The sequence below is a fragment of the Neolamprologus multifasciatus genome, chromosome 16 (assembly GCF_963576455.1).
Source record: "Neolamprologus multifasciatus chromosome 16, fNeoMul1.2, whole genome shotgun sequence".
NCBI classification, from domain to species: domain Eukaryota; kingdom Metazoa; phylum Chordata; class Actinopteri; order Cichliformes; family Cichlidae; genus Neolamprologus; species Neolamprologus multifasciatus.
The window spans coordinates 28,181,378-28,198,654 of record NC_140454.1 but is presented as its reverse complement, the minus strand read 5'-3'; the positions used below and the strand labels follow the sequence as shown (position 1 = coordinate 28,198,654).

Genomic DNA, 17,277 nt, shown 5'->3' with positions numbered 1-17,277 from the left:
GAGTGCCTGCATTTTGGGTCCAACTCCTGCCTGCCACACAGTGACTCATAACACGTAGATGATTTAAGGTTTCCGGTCGACCTGCTCCTCTGCTTGTTATTAAGTATGATTTCTCAGAAAATTCATGTTTAGTTTATAGAGTTATGGAATAAAGAAAACCAACAAACAGGAGAAACAACGTGTACCTTTGCACATGAAAGTCATCAAAGTGCTTTGTTCTTTTTTTTTTTTTTTTTTTTTTTTTTTAAGTCTGCACAAATTACTACTCTTATCTTCAGAACTTTATTTAAAAATATGGTGTTCTTAGTGATTTCAGGACCTGAGGTGAAAAAAAAAAAAATCAACCTTAAATAATTCAGTCACGTTTTTAATCCATGCTTATATCTCAAGTATAGTTCTACCTAATTTTATTTAATACCATCAGGGCCAAACATGTTTTATTAAATGGTTTTCTTTTGAATTAGTCAAACATTTGATTATTCCCATTTTCACTTTCTGTTTTTCTCGGGGCATTTACCTACTTTTGGTGCCTCTGGCTGACAATAAATAAAAGTTTCCATACCTTGAAGAAAAAGGAGATACTGCCCTGGGGACTTGTGAAAGTTTGGGCTGCACCACAGGCTGGAAATTCATATCATTAGTTCTTACTTTGTAGTTTGCAGAGTCTTATTTCAAGGACACTTTCATTTCACGGTTAGTTTTTACTATTAAGTGATCGGGATGTGGTAATACTTATATTGTCCCCTACAAGTTATCTTGGCATGGGCAGTGAAGTGGATATGATGTCATGATGTGGCAGTTTAAGGAGCTAGGTTTGTGTTTTAAACTCTGTTATTCAGTCGCAGGTTGCCTCAGTTTCTTGCCACACTGGTGAAGCCTGGGGCCAACCTTGTATCATGTGACTGGAACACAAGGGCGTAGATATGGCATGGACGGAAGGGACACGTCCCCACCAATATCCAGCGATTATTGAATTGTCCCCACCAATAATTTGATCTCTTCGAGTAAAGAAAAACAAAACCTATAGAAAGAAAAGAAAAACAATCTGTCAACGTCTCGTTCACCTGGCGATGCAGAAAGAGTTAAATTACGTTCTCTACTGGAGTCCTACCTCATGTGACAAATATGGCCAATGTGATTGGCTGTGCCTTTCAGGGAGCTCTGTTTAGTTTTATCAGCGGCAAGCCTGCGCTGCAAGGACCTGCAAGGAGGAGATGAGGGTGGCAGCAACAAGGAAGAAGCTGGATATAAGAGAGTGTTTCAAAGAAACCTGTAAGTCACTTAAAGTCAAGTTCACTCATAAAATGTGTCTGTCATAATAACGTTACAGGCTATGCTAGGCTATGGCCCACATCAGTCTAAAATTGTCTGTAAACCACGAATAACGTGTTTTGGAAACTAACTGCACAACAGACAGCACTATTGGTTATTTCAGTCTCCCAGAGTAGCATTTCTAATTTTGATTGAAACTGTGAGAGAAAATGGCAGCTTCGAGTAAGCCAGGATATTAGTTTACAGAGGCTGTTAAAATTATATGTCTAACGTTAAAATGTTGGTGACACAATAATTTCATCCTAATGGCACTGACATATTCATAGGGTTAATTTTTGAGACAAAATATCATGAGGTAGTCATGATTTTGCAAATATTCCACCTTGTAGTGCAGTTTGCACAAATTGTTTTAAAAATGCACTCACCCTACAAACATTACTGATGTGTGACTCATCAGCAATGTTTGTATGGTGTGTCTAAAATGTTGCATAATTTTGCTGAGAGATCTTTTACTTTGTGGTAATCTTAGATGAGTAGTTTTATGGACAAAAATCACCAGGTCATTCAGTGTTCCCTTAGTGCTAATGTATAAGAGATGTTGGTGTACTATAAGTGAAGTAATGTTGTTAAGTCCTTAAAGTCATATTCTTTTATTGTCATGACTGTATTTGAAGCTATTTTTATTTTTGTATGATTCCTGATTTATATGGAATATGGTTGAAGTAAAGTATAAAATACTTAGTCATTTGTTTAATAGTAACTTAACATTATATAATTCACATATAAAACTATGAATTGTAATTTTAAAGGGTTTTAAAGCATGTAGAATAGCATATGTAGTAAAGTATATTTCTCCTTTTTTTTAATCTATAATGAAGCAAACACAAAAAGGAAGAAAAAAAAGAAACAGGGCAGGGTTCGGTGGTTGAATCATCCGTCCCCACCAATGCCAAAACCAAATCTACACCCTTGCTTGAACACTTGTTCCTCAGCTAATTCAGAATCTCTTGGCTCTTTTAGTTACCTCTGACACCTGTAGGAGTAAGAATTTACTTGTTATCTGCCGGTGCGCTCTCCTCCGGTCCCTCTCAACCTTCCATTAAAAAAAACTTCCTTCCTCACCTCTCCTTCAAGTGAGACTGTTTCCAAATATTACAATCAGTTCTACAAGTCAAAGCCTCCATCCCGCATGGATCCTGTTTTCCCTCTGTGCAACTCAGTCTCACTGCACTGCCACATTTTTTTTCAAACTGACTGGAAATAAACACATTAAGCACATAGCCTCTTGCTTTCTGGGTCTGTAAAAGTCATCAATGTGACACTACTAGCAGATATTGTTTTTTGACAGTTTAGCACACTTTCAAATCAGCTTTATTGTCATTGAGCATGTTACAGGCACACAACCAAACAGATAAGCAAAGCTGAAGTGCAGGTATGATGTGTTTTTTTAACAGGCTAAGTAAAAAAAACGCTCGTTACAAAGCATACTGTGTATCCTTGACAACATATCCACTCATGAAGAGCATTTACATGGAAATACACAAATTCCAGATCACAACGCTGTCAACCAAGAAATTGAAGTTCCAGTGTGTTTAATTGTAGCACTTACTTTTGCATGGATTTTACTGGCTGCCTAGTTTCACTCCAGTGAAAATATTGCGCTGTGAGCATAATCATAATCCAAACTTTTTTGCTCATAGCATAATAGGGCTGAGGACAGTCCGCTAGGGATACCTCATCTCTCATAACTGGGGTCTTCTGCCCCTTGTCAGCCACCACTATGTCTGGTTGGTTGGTCAGCAGCTGCTTGTCTGTCTGGAACTCAAAGACCCAAAGGACTTTAGCTCTGTTGCTCCCAACCACCTTTAGTGGTATCTCCCACTGGGACTTGGGGACTTCTAGTCCATATGTGGCCCAGATGTTTCTGTACACTAACCCAATCACGTAGTTGTGTCTCTTAGTGAACACTGTCCCACCTTGAATCTTACAGCTTGCCGCTACTATATCTTAGCCACACAGGTTACACACAGAATACATACAATCCCAGAGGATTAAGTGTGACAAAGAATCACAAACAGAAGTTTGAAGGCACAATAACTCATCATTCAGTAATGGCTGGACGAGTCAAAGGAAAAGGCTTTGATCTAGACAGTTTCATTTGGAAGAAAGTGCACTTCTCCCTAAGTCTTACTGTTTAACAACTCTTTCAAGTTTCCCTGCACTTGTCATGCATTAGATCCAACAAGAAGCTCACTTTAGCGCAACCACATATCATAGTTCATCTTGGTGCATCCCAAACTCTTTTGATCCTCCAGTTTGTTGTGTTCTCATGCCAAGCAAGGCACATTTCATCACCATTAGAGCTGTTTCTATGGGCTGAGATTCACAGATGGTAGGTGGGTGCATGTCAAGATTTTTCCGATATTCCCATAAGCGATAGAGACATGCAATATTTATGATTTTACTGTTTTGGTGTGTGTGTGTGTGTGTGTGTGTGTGTGTGTGTGTGTGTGTGTGTGTGTGTGTGTGTGTGTGTGTGTGTGTGTGTGTTAGAGTGCTCCAAAAACAATTTTCAAAGCTGACAAAATGAAACATGTTTGATGTGTATATAATTTCCCCTTGAACTGCTCTCTGAATGGCTCCTATTCTTTAATGTGTGAGAAACACATCAACATGAGCATGCAAAGCAGAATAATTCACAGTTAAGTGCTTTTTACTTCAAAACATGTTGCCTAATGCCTCATCACGTTAAACTTAGTGTGACTTTTTGTCACGGCTGGCGGGGTGAGCCGTGTGGTGTGGAGGAAACGGAGGACCCAAAATGCAGACAGCCGATATGAGGATAAGAGTGAGGGTTTAATTTACAGTGTACAAATAACAGAACTGAGGGCAGGACAGAACATAAACCTAAACTGGGTGAGCTAAATAACAAACCGGATCATACAAATGGGGTGGGAGGCAGAGAGACACAGACGAGGAACAGACACCATGAAACACAGACGAGCCGACGAGGAGCACAGGCAGACACGCACTATAAATACACACACCAGGTAACTAGGAAATGGCAGACAGGCGGGGACACAGCTGGAACTAATGGACATAACGAGACACAAACCTACAAAGTAAAACAGGAAACACACAGACTGTTTTACACAACCAACTGGGGACACGATCAGAACGCAGAGGAGAGACACAGGTAGGGATGATAGAACACACAACTCAACCCCTAAGAACAAATACAAAATCAGAACAAACTAGAAAAATGATAATAATCAACTTAAAGCGCTGGGTCACTGACCCAGGACCATGACAGTACCCCCCCTCCAAGGGCTGGCTCCAGACAGCCCAAAACAAAAACAGACGACCAACCCAGGGCGGGCGGCGGGGGGCCCAGGACGGAGGGACCACAACCGAACAAAAAACAAGCTCCAGTGGGCCAAATGAATTGTTCAAAACACAACACAGACTGGAGTTCCTGAACAGGGTCCCAAAACACGGTTCAGGAGGCCGGCCTGGAGGCTGACAACTCAGGTCCAAAAGCCGACCGCGCGGAAGGCAGCGGTGTCGAAGTGGAAACCGTTCAGGAGGCCGACCGTGCACACGGCAGCGGCGGCGAAGTGGAAACAGTTCAGGAGGCCGACCGTGCACGCGGCAGCGGCGGCGACGGGGAAACAGGTCAGGCGGCCGACCGTGCGGACAGCAACGGCGGCGACGGGGAAACAAGTCAGGCGGCCGACCGTGCGGACAGCAACGGCGGCGACGGGGAAACAAGTCAGGCGGCCGACCGTGCGGACAGCAACGGCGGCGGCGACACAAGTCCGGAGGCCGGCCGCACGGAAGGTAGCGGCGGCCTTTGGGAGGTCGTCCATATCGACGATGACGCCCAACAAGCGGCCTGGCAGATGACCGCCGATGTCGAGGCGGCAGTTTGGGACCTGAAGGTGGCGTGGCCCCCGCAGCACCAGGCGAGGAGGACGCTGAGGCTGGACCAGGCGAGGAGGACGCTGAGGCTGGACCAGGCGAGGAGGACGCTAGGCTGGACCAGACGAGGCTGATGCAGAGGCTGGACCAGACGAGGCTGATGCAGAGGCTGGACCAGACGAGGCTGATGCAGAGGCTGGACCAGACGAGGCTGATGCAGAGGCTGGACCAGACGAGGCTGATGCAGAGGCTGGACCAGACGAGGCTGATGCAGAGGCTGGACCAGGCGACGATGAAGCCGGAGCTGGACCAGGCTGCAGCTGGCGAGGATGAAGACACGGAGGCTGCAGCTGGCGAGGATGAAGACACAGAGGCTGCAGCTGGCGAGGATGAAGACACAGAGGCTGCAGCTGGCGAGGATGAAGACACGGAGGCTGCAGCTGGCGAGGATGAAGACACGGAGGCTGCAGCTGGCGAGGATGAAGCCGCTGATGCTGCCGGCGGTGTGGATGAAGCAGCAGCCGGCGAGGATGATGAGGCTGCAGCTGGCGGCTGGACGGGCTCCTCGGGCCCTCCAGCTGACGAAGCAGAAGACTGGACGGGCTCCTCGGGCCCTCCAGCTGACGAGGCAGGAAGCTGGCTGGGTTCTCCTGAACCTCCAGCTGACAAGTCTTGGGGCTGGACGGGCTCCTCGGGCCCTCCAGCGGACGAGACAGGCGGCTGGACGGGCTCCTCGGGCCCTCCAGCGGACGGGACAGGCGGCTGGACGGGCTCCTCGGGCCCTCCAGCGGACGGGACAGGAGGCTGGACGGGCTCCTTGGGCCCTCCAGCGAGAACAGTCTCAGGACCAGCGGGCACAGGGGCCCCTGGCAGGCACAGAACAGAACCAGCAGGCGCGGAGACCTCTGGCGGGCGCAGAACAGAACCAGCAGGCGCGGAGACCTCTGGCAGGAACGGATCAGAACCAGCAGGCGCACGGGCCTCTGGCAGGAACGGATCAGAACCAGCAGGCGCACGGGCCTCTGGCAGGAACAGATCAGAACCAGCAGGCGCACGGGCCTCTGGCAGGAACAGATCAGAACCAGCAGGCGCACGGGCCTCTGGCAAACACAAGGCTGACTGCAGCTGCACCGAGCATTGACTCAGCTCAGGCAGCGACAGCCGGGTGCAGTCCTCAGCTGGCTTCTTTACCTCCAGGGGTCCAGAGTCTGCTGGGGGCTGAAACCCAGCCTCTGGGGAGGCCCTGGAGTGCGTCTCAGTCTCAGAACTGGCCAGCTCTTGAGGAACGTTTGCAGGATTGTTTGGTTTGTCTCTCTGCAAAAAATACGTAATAGAAAAAGAGTCCAAAACGGGGGGCACAGACACAGCCTCCCGTACAGAGGGAGTCGGTGAAGATGGCATAGATGACTGGGCTAGTGGGGATACCGGGGACCGAGCTGAATGCTGCTGTGCAGCTAAACGAGCTTGCGGCTGTGCAGCTAAACGAGCTTGCGGCTGTGCAGCTAAACGAGCTAGCGGCTGGGCAGCCAACTGAGCTTCAGGAAACACAATCTTATTAACGACAGTTGCAGGCGAGCCAGGGAAAACACCATTATCCTCACTGGCAGCACAGAAAACGGCCCCAGAATAAACAGTCCTTAAATTTGAAAGCTCGTGATTATTGTCTTTTCCACTCACCACAGCCTGCAGTGCTATAGTCCTAATATCCAGCTGTGGGGTGACGCGCCGACGGCGCGATCGTCGCCTCCTCCCTGCGGACGGCTCCGGCGGGCCGGGCAAAACCTCCGGCGGGAGGGGCAAAACCTCCGGCGGGAGGGGCAAAACCTCCGGCGGGAGAAGCTGACGTGGCTGTTCCGGGGCGGCCGTAGTCCGCTGCTGCTGGACAAACTCTGTGGATTCCCGAGCTTGCACCACCTCCCGGGCTTTATGCAGGTTGCGAATTAAGTCCGAAAGTCCCTCGAACTGGCAGAGGTAGGAATTCCCTTCCAGGATTGCCTCGATGGCTTTTAACCCCACCACTTTCGCACTTGCGTTGGTGGTGTGGGTTACCCAGTCCATCAGGCGTTGGATGCGTGCGAGGTCGCTCTCCCCAGACAAAGCTGCTGGATCCATCTTGTGGTCGGCTCGTACTGTCACGGCTGGCGGGGTGAGCCGTGTGGTGTGGAGGAAACGGAGGACCCAAAATGCAGACAGCCGATATGAGGATAAGAGTGAGGGTTTAATTTACAGTGTACAAATAACAGAACTGAGGGCAGGACAGAACATAAACCTAAACTGGGTGAGCTAAATAACAAACCGGATCATACAAATGGGGTGGGAGGCAGAGAGACACAGACGAGGAACAGACACCATGAAACACAGACGAGCCGACGAGGAGCACAGGCAGACACGCACTATAAATACACACACCAGGTAACTAGGAAATGGCAGACAGGCGGGGACACAGCTGGAACTAATGGACATAACGAGACACAAACCTACAAAGTAAAACAGGAAACACACAGACTGTTTTACACAACCAACTGGGGACACGATCAGAATGCAGAGGAGAGACACAGGTAGGGATGATAGAACACACAACTCAACCCCTAAGAACAAATACAAAATCAGAACAAACTAGAAAAATGATAATAATCAACTTAAAGCGCTGGGTCACTGACCCAGGACCATGACACTTTTAGTGGAATTATCTCAGAAATTTCCTTAAAGTTATGTGTTTCAATGCATGTGTGGGTAGCTTTAAGTACTGCAATTGCTTAAAGTTTCTAACAGTCAAAGTTGAATTAATCTATTGGTGCACTGTCTCTCAGAACATTTTTTATTTGCTTTATCTGTACTTAAGACAGATGTCACCAACAGTACAGACAAGTGATAAGAAAATACTAGTATTGTTACTGATCCAACCATCCTGTTAAAACAACCTGTTCTTATTCCCATACTGTCAGATGCTGGCATCTTAAAGATAAGCACAGGTTTCCTTTTTCATTGCTACTGGCAAAAGCAATATGGAAGCAGAGCGCAAATAAAAGCAACAACTCTATAGAGTTGTTGAAAAGTGATACCTACAGCTCTGTCACCATTGTTAGGCATCACTTTGTAGCTGTTAGTTGACAGCTTGTGGATATTCCAGGCCTTAGTTGCATAAATGGCCCTCTAATATATTTAGTACCCTGTCATATGTAATTCAACAATATCCTTTGCTCCAGCTGCTTCAATCACTTGCCTCAAAGTTGATACATTTGCTTATGGACACACCGGCTTCACATTGATAACAGTTATTTTACTGACATTTCTGTGGATGGTGCTAATCTCTTCCTGCCAAGCTTCTACTAGGCTGACTCATAGGCCTCTGAATACTTACTGCATGGAAAACAATTCCCCTTCTTCATCACTTCATTTCTAACTAAAAAATAAGTGTTTAAAATTGGGACTCAAATAAATACTTATAAAAAATGAATAAAAAATAATTTTAATAGTACTTTTCAAACCAGTTAATTAAGAAATTGCAGTGATATTTTAAAAAATCACGTAATGAAAGCAGCCTTTTTTCACACTCATTTACTCATTTGCAGATCATGAATCAGACAGTTTACAAACTATGAGTAGTCACAGTTATTTCTGATTTACTGCACAAACACACAAGCGTGTGGGGGTATTGAGTAAAGCTTAATCTGAGGATATGCCCACTTCACCTAAGCCACCAAAAGCCTTATATTCAACAGGCAACAAAAGAACAAAGCAGACACTTCATTGCCATTCGGAACACACATGTGTTAGTGCACATTAGAATTAAGTTTTGGATAGGAAGATTCTGACCCTTATAAGGATCAAACCCACAGAGTTAAACGGCCAAATGTGCAAAAGTTAAAAGGACTGTGCATCAGTAAATAACTCGTTGCTACAGTAAGACATTATTCTGTGCTCTTTGGTCGCCTGTCACAGACTTTGATGTTAGCTATGTGGCACTTTTTAAACAGGCTGCTAAAAGAAGGATCTTAATGATATCCTCATTAGAATAGAGTTTACTGTAGATATGTGGGCAGATGAAAAGTTTATTGTTATATTAGTAACTAGTGATTCCATCAGTGATTGCAGAGCAATTAATCTACCAATCTATGTTATTGCTGGAATAAATAAGAGCAATACATTATTATCTTTTTAAAAAAAGAAGTAAAAAGTAAATGTGTAATACATTAATGTTTTTGAGCAATGACCCCAAGACTGATTGCTGCACAGGTTGCTGGTTCAGTCCTGGGTGTGTTTTACAGTTTCAGAACAAATATTTCAGGGACCAAATACTGTAATACACACTGGTGCTATGATAAGTACAGTGACAGAATTGTTTGGACAATATTTGAGACAAATTTCAAAACAAATGTGTCTTCTACTACAGCAGAATAGCTCTGGCATGACAGTAGGGATCTACTGCACAGCGTAGTGGGAGGTCAGGCTCTGGATTAAGACAGGACTCTTTAGTAGGACTTCTTTGTTGTTAGTTCTTTTTCCTGGATTTGTTGACAGGAAAAGAAAAAAATATATATAAAATATGATCAGCTGTTTCCTAAAGCCTAAAGTAGAACAGGGGGAGCATCCTGTACACAGTGGCAGAGGTAAGAATGATGAAATGTAGACAACATCTGCTGCCCTTTCGCTATGTGGGGAAATGATGCATCTGCAACGCCTGCAGCTTTCCACCCTGCTGTGCTTCCTCTCACAGCAGCCCTGCCCCAGCATTTGCCTCAGGAAAAAAAAATCCTACTTATTTTCTTATTTTTTAAAAATTTATTTTGAAACAAAAGATCCCAGACAGACTTGTCAGTATCATAGCCTGTATATAAAAGATGGATGTAGACAGACTCACTACACCATGTTAGTAACGTTCCATTATGGAGCCCAGAGATACACTTATGGGTGCAAAGTTTATAAAATTATATAATGTTGTTTTTATTTGGCTTTGAATCTCTCAACTGAGATCAGATACTTATAATGAAAATGTTTACTGAGGTCACAGTTGTAGTGTCTATTTCTCATTGACTTCTATACATTTAGACTTAAAACCAACTAGAGGAGTTGCCCCCTGCTGGCCTTTTGAAGTAATGCCGGTTTTAAGCACTTAAGCACCCCTATGAGCAAGCACTTTGGCGACAGTGGGAAGGAAACACTCCCTTTTAACAGTAAATAACAGCCCTACTTAAATAAACTTATTTTTTGTGAATTCTTCCTTTACAGGATCGAGGACCAATGCAAACGTCCAGGTCAAGGACAAAAATGGGAAGCTCCTGATCACCCAAGAAGATCAAAACAAAAGATGGGCCGAACACTTCCAAGAGACCCTTAGCCAGAGCCCGCCACGACGTACAATTTCGAGGCGGAGGACAAGATGAGCTTGGGTTCAACACTGGCAGAATCACCATTGAGGAAGTGAAGATCGTGATCAAGAGCCTCAAGAACAACAAAGCGGCCAGCTTAGATGAAATACCAGCAGAGCTCCTGATACACGGCGGCCAAGCCATGGTGGAAGAATTGATGACCCTGTTCAACCTGTGCTGGCAAAGGGGCACAGTGCCGGAGGACAAGGGCGAAAGGGCGCCATAGTCAAACTACCGAAAAAGGGCAACACCTCTGAGTGCACCAACCGGAGAGGCATCACCCTCCTCTCTGTGCCTGGCAAGCTATTCTGTATCGTCCTCCTTCGACAACTGAGGAGTGCCCTCAACCAACGTCTATGAGAGGAGCAAGGTAGGTTCTGAAGCGGCCAATCGTGCACGGAACAGATTTTGCCGGTACTCGACAGTACCGGCAACAACTCGCTATCATTTTCGTCGATTTCAAGAAGGCCTTCGATAACATCCACCGCGATTGGCTTTGGCAGATCCTGCACTTGTACGGTGTCCCTATCAATCAATCAATCAATCAATCAATCAATCAATCAATCAAAGCTTTATTCGCCACATGCAGGTTGCCCTGCAGTGAAATGGGACCCCCCCCCACCCCGACCTTACACACACAACACAGACATTACATGGGGATACAAGTCGGAGATCGGTAGCGTTACAGAACAACACTGAAATGTACACAACAATGGGAAAAGTACAAGAGGAAAAAAAAAGAGACCTCTACTCATGCTGTGCTTCCATGGTAGAGCACGAGTACAGCACGAGAACAGGAAACAAAAAAACTCCTCTGCACAAAAAAGCACATAAATGTCCACAGCACAACTTTGTGAAAGACATGACAAGCCACAGGATTGGGTGGGGGGTGAGAAGTAATATGAAGCGAACACAGCAGCCGCCCTGCACAGTGCTACCATTCCAGCGCGGCACACAGACCCGCCGTGTTCCCCCGCAGGAAACAACCATCGAAGGCGTTTGGAAACGGAGGGGGATGAGTGTGTGCTTATCAGTGTAGTGTATGTGTGTGCGTGTCCATAGTTCAGCTGAGACAGTGTCCTTCGCCCTGCCAGGCTAAGTAAACAGTCTTCCAGCCAACCCAGGTGGCCTTGCATGGAATGGGAAGGAACAGACTAAACACAGTCGTTATCAGGGTGTTGTTTTTCGGCTCCAGCCTCGAGACCGCCGCTGGCGCCAAAGGGGTATTCACATGAAGTGATGATGATTTTTACTTTAGTGCGAACAGCTCATATGAATTTCAAAGCAGTTCTACAGTCCAACACTGGTCTCGCGATCTCCCATTGGAGAGCCGCGAGCTTCTCCATACTTGCGTTCTGTGATGTTGTCATTCCTTGTGCTCAAGGAGCCGATTTCTGAGAACTCACGGCAGTGTGCCTCCCCGAGATGTCATCCAATTTTGCGCCCAGAGATGTTATTTCAGGCTAGCCCTTCCGAGATGTATCCAGTCTGCAGTCAGAGATCTTATTCTGAGTATTCACAGCAGCCGTAGCCTCTCCAAGATCTTATCCGTGCTGACTCAATGAGCCCATTTTGAGAAACTCACGCCTCTCCCATCATTCCAATCCCAGCGGGCAGCTTTGCGGGGGTTTGAACAGCCGGTTCCGCTTTCTTAATTCTTCGATAAGTCAGGGCCAAGCCAGCTCCGATCCGCCAGAACCCTGTTACCATGGTTCCAAATAGGTAGATATCTTCAGCACTCAGGCTCACCCAAGCCCAGACTTCTCGTTGAGAAAGGGGTGTCAATTGCATTCAGGGACCAGTTGATCCAATCCATAATTCCTCTTTTAGGTTTTAGAGAACAGACTGTGAGAGAATGTTCCAGGGAAAAGTAATAAAAAACACGAGACAAGACAAGGACATGAGGAGCTAAGCAGGGAAGATAAGGGAGAGGAGAGGAGAAAAAGTGTGTTCGCTGAGAGCCAAACGAGAGAACATCTTCATCAACTTCTTCAAGGACCTGTACTTGCGATTATGCTGTTGCGTTAAGACTGGAAATGGCCACACCGGCTTCTTCGAGATCACCACCGGCATCAGGCAGGGCTCCATCCTGTCACCTCTGCTTTTTCTCATTGCCCTCGACTACGTCATGCGGCAAGCCCGTGCCCGTATAGGAACTGGCATCCATTGATCTGGTCAAGACCATCTTGGCGACCTCGATTTTGCTGACGATATCACCCTACTTGAGGAAGATGAGCTGAAGCTACAGCAAGGAACAACCGATCTAAGAAAAGAAGCCGGCAAGATTGGCCTTAGGATCAGCTCTGAAAAGTCGAAGATCATGCACGTCAGCTCCAAGGACCCACGATGGGGGATCTACATTGGGACAGAGCAGCTAGAAGAAGTGAAGAAATTCACCGAACTTGGTAGCATGATTTCCAAAGACGGCGATGCGGAGGTGTATGTCAAATGCCGCACAGGAAAGCCGGCTTCCATTCGGAGGATGAACAAGGTCTGGTCCTCCCCGACCATCTCCCTCAAGATCAAACTCCGCTTGCTTAATTCGATCGTGATTTATGCCAGCAAGACTTGGAAGGTGTCGGCCTGTATCAACACCAAGCTCGACGTCTTTCAACAGCGATGTCTTTGCTGGATTCTGAAGATCCGCTACACCAACCACACCACCACCACGGAGGTCCTGCGAAGGAGTGGCACGGTCAAAGTTCACAACATCGTCGCACTCCAAAGATTCCGACTGGCCGGCCATATCTTCTGCATGGATTACAAGAACAACGATGTGCTGGCAACCCCTGGGCATTAAAAGACCACGAGGACGTCCCCCGCAACACCTGGCAAAGGTCATTTCATCAAGACCTAAAGACATCGAACAAGCCTGGGCACAAGATCGAGCCTGGTGGCGTTCGTTTGCCCCCCGATATGCCACATAAGGCATGGGGGGATATAAGTCTAATTAAGTATTCTTCCCTTATTGAGACTTTCAGAGATAAATTATTATTTTTCCTTTATTTAATGTAGATGGATTTAATGTATTGTGCAGAACTCACATGTAAATTATTTGCATTCTAAGTATATTTTGAGGTATTCTCATAAGCATGCATGCTTTCCTGTTATTCAAAATTGTACAGAACTTCATATGTAACACAAAAGAGGCTTTGTGTGTACACGTGGACAGCCATATGTGCCTACATATTATTATCAATGTCTATTCCTCCGAGACACAGACACACAGACACACACACGCACGAAGCACGCACAAATAATTTGTGCAGCTTTTTGATTTCACACAAGGCTTGCCATGCGTTTCTTGATAAAATGCGATAGTGACCTGAAAGCTGTTTAGACACACATAAACACATGCAGGGGCGGGTACTTGTGCGTATGTATGTGGGGGAAGTGGTCAGAGAGTCTTGATTCTGCCTTCTGGGTTTGTAAGAACAAAGGTTTCTAAAAATAAAAGTCATCCCGTACTGATTTTGGAGAGAAGTCTTGACGAATCACTGCATTTAAATATGACATTATTTGGCACTACAGAGATCTTTTAGAGGAAAATAGCCTAATTAAAATTGATTGCAGTTTGTCACAGCCTGCACAATTTCATGTTGCTGATGAAAAGTGCAGTGTTTTGAAAGCTTGAAAGACTTGAATTATTTTTTAAAAGGCTGGTACACAGTAAAGTCTTTATGTGCATAAGAAATAAGAGTCTCAATTCCTTTTATAAGACACTTTTTGGTTGTATGAGATTCATTTCCAAGCAGCTGGTTAACAACGCAACTATCTCTGAGGTCATGACCTTTGTTTTGGTTATAGAATTCTGGGTCTCAACAGTTTACTCAGGGTGGGTATTTTGCACCCTGATTCCTGGATATTTAAACTTCATCCATCCATCCATCCATTCGCTTCTGCTTATCCTTTTCAGGGTCGCGGGGGGTGCCGGAGCCTATTCCAGCTGTCATAGGGCGAGAGGTGGGGTACACCCTGGACAGGTCGCCAGTCTGTCGCAGGGCCAACACACATGGACAGACAACCATTCGCACTCACATTCTTTCGCACATTCACACCTAGTGACAATTTGGATTATCCAATTAACTTATCCCCACAAGCTGCATGTCTTTGGACGGTGGGAGGAAGCCGGAGTACCCGGAGGGAACCCACGCAAACACGGGGAGAACATGCAAACTCCACACAGAAAGACCCCGGCCTGATGGTGGAATTGAACTCAGGACCTTCTTGCTGTGCAGCAACAGTGCTAACCACCGTGCAGCCCTGGATATTTAAACTTAGATTAATTAGATTTAAATATTACTGTTGATACCTTCAGAAAGGAATGATTTAGTATGGTTATAGAATGCAGAGTTCTCCTTGTAGACAAGAAGATCATGGCACAAATTTAAAAATAATATTTGGTTGAGTGTTAATGGAAGTAACTATAATTTTCAGATGGGAATAATACTTTTCTCTTTGCCTGAGATAAAATGTTTTAGTTTTGAGTCATTGACACTATTATAACATATATTATTTTCTTCGCTGATGTTAATTTTATTGCAGAATCTGGAAAATCATTGGACGTGTTTGAGGCATAAGAGTTTCCATCTCATCCGCAGAAACACATTCACATACCAAGACACCAGTATAATAGCAGCTGAATGCACTGCCTGGATTTTAGGACAACAGGATCCTCAGCAAGCCTCCAGATTATCCTTAGCTTAGAACGGATTTCTAACTGACCCAAATTTTGACCAACATGGAAAGTATTAGTAGCATCTTTGCTCTACTTTCTATAGGGAGGTCCTTGGGAAATTTCTTTTCTTTTTCTCAGTTTCTGTTGACATTTATAAATAAGGACGTGGTGCAGATAATTCATTCAGTGCTATTTGTAATGGCTATTTTTGTGCAGTGATTTTGTTTTTCAGCTTGTCTGCTAACAAGTTCACACTGACAATATAAATAAAAAATATTATATTCTGGCTGTTGGTACCAAAGCATTTTTTCCTTTAATGAGTTGTTTTTTCCCCCAGAAATTTCCCTGCAACTCAGTGATGCAGATATTTCCCTGTAACAAAACTAGAAAGATTAACTTTTATCTCTTCTTTAAATTGTTTAAACACAAGGCCCACTGATACATTTTGGCACGGTAAAATTCTAGGGACTAGGGACTCAAAGAAAAAATACATCTCCTTGTGGATTACAGTGTTGCTGCTGTTTCTGCTCCCGCTGTTTTATTTTCTGCTCTCCAGCAGCGGACTGAACAGAGTCTCCTTGGATATTTGCCATTGGCCGCTGCAGCTCAGTGTGTGTCAACTCAAATCAAAGACTGTGCTCATCAATTCATACATTACAGTAAATGGGCTCCCTGGTAGCGATGATGGCCCGAGCTATTGATGACAATCCAACAGAGTGCATCAATAATGCAAAATCTTATCTGCACTCTACTTGAACCATCTGGAGATGAACAGAGGAATATGAGGGTACTGATGGGGATGTTTAAATTCTCTCTGAAGCTAACTGCACAGACAGACTTTCAATTACTGGTAGCACAGACACAGAAAACATTCCTGCAAAAACTATTAATATTGAATGGTCTCGCTCCCTGGGCTGCTTGATGCATCCTAATTATTTGTTTATGAGGAAGGTGTTGTCTTGAAACAAAATATCTCTGATATACAATTGACAGGTTTTCCTCTTCATTAGATTGTCTTAACATCCACCTTGTCCATTTTTGGCCTTGCATTTTTGCTGTAAAAAGTTTCTGTTTCAGCATGGTGAAAAAGTGAAACCCTATAAAATGAGTAGGTCTGATTTTCTGATACTCTAGCTCTGCCCCTAACCCTACAATTTCTCTGTCTTTTGTTGACCTCTGTCTGTGGACTTTTATTTATTCCAGCTTTAATTCACTGTAGTTGTTTCTTTCTGGATTTTTGATCAAGCAGCAAAATTCATGTTTCCCTGTTACTTTCATAGAGGTAGCAGTGGAGATATGTTCTTTCAGTGGCAGTCTGTTTAACAGACATCCTGTCACATCTAGTCTAAACCTAACAGCTCAACATCTGACTGATTCCAAAGTGAGAATACACTGGTTAAAATCAGATGTGCCTCAGCTGTTTGATGGCCTAAGCCAGGGGTGTCGAACTCCAGGCCTCGAGGGCCGGTGTCCTGCAGGTTTTAGATCTCACCCTGGGTCAACACACCTGAATCAAGTGATCAGTTCATTACCAGGGCTCTGGAGAACTTAAAGACATGTTGAGGAGTTAATTTAGCCATTTAAATCAGCTGTGTTAGATCAAGGACACATCTAAAACCTGCAGGACACCGGCCCTTGAGGCCTGGAGTTTGACACCTGTGGCCTAAGCCATCATCAGTGAGAACCCCAACTCAGAGCCTCAGAATAGTCTGGTAATTCTTCCCAAACTGACAGATTTCCGACGCCGTCCTACCCATTTCTTTGGGAATTTTTTTTCTTTTTAAATTTTAGCACACTGTGCTAATGGTGAGACCTCTTAAACAACCACATTCTTCTAAAAAAGGTAAACAATTTAAATGAACTATGCTGGTAATGATCAGATAGGGAATGTGTCAAATCCAGCAGTTTTTTTGCACACAGACTCCGTTAGTATTAAACATCTGTTTTGGTTCAGTAAATTTAAAATAGCTTTCAGACTTGTATTTTGTGTTCCCGCAGGCTGTCTTTGTTTTATGCGGAGTTTTTGTTTGAAGGTCT

The 17,277-nt window shown here is 45.0% G+C and overlaps 1 long non-coding RNA gene across 1 annotated transcript; it reads left to right on the top strand.

The window, feature by feature from the left end:
- The first annotated feature begins 240 nt into the window (after positions 1-240).
- Positions 241-16,272, top strand: LOC146500973 (uncharacterized). Its single transcript, XR_014869964.1, has 3 exons — positions 241-1,272; positions 10,423-10,932; positions 15,108-16,272. It is a non-coding gene; the product is annotated as an uncharacterized LOC146500973 (long non-coding RNA).
- Positions 16,273-17,277: the final 1,005 nt, after the last annotated feature.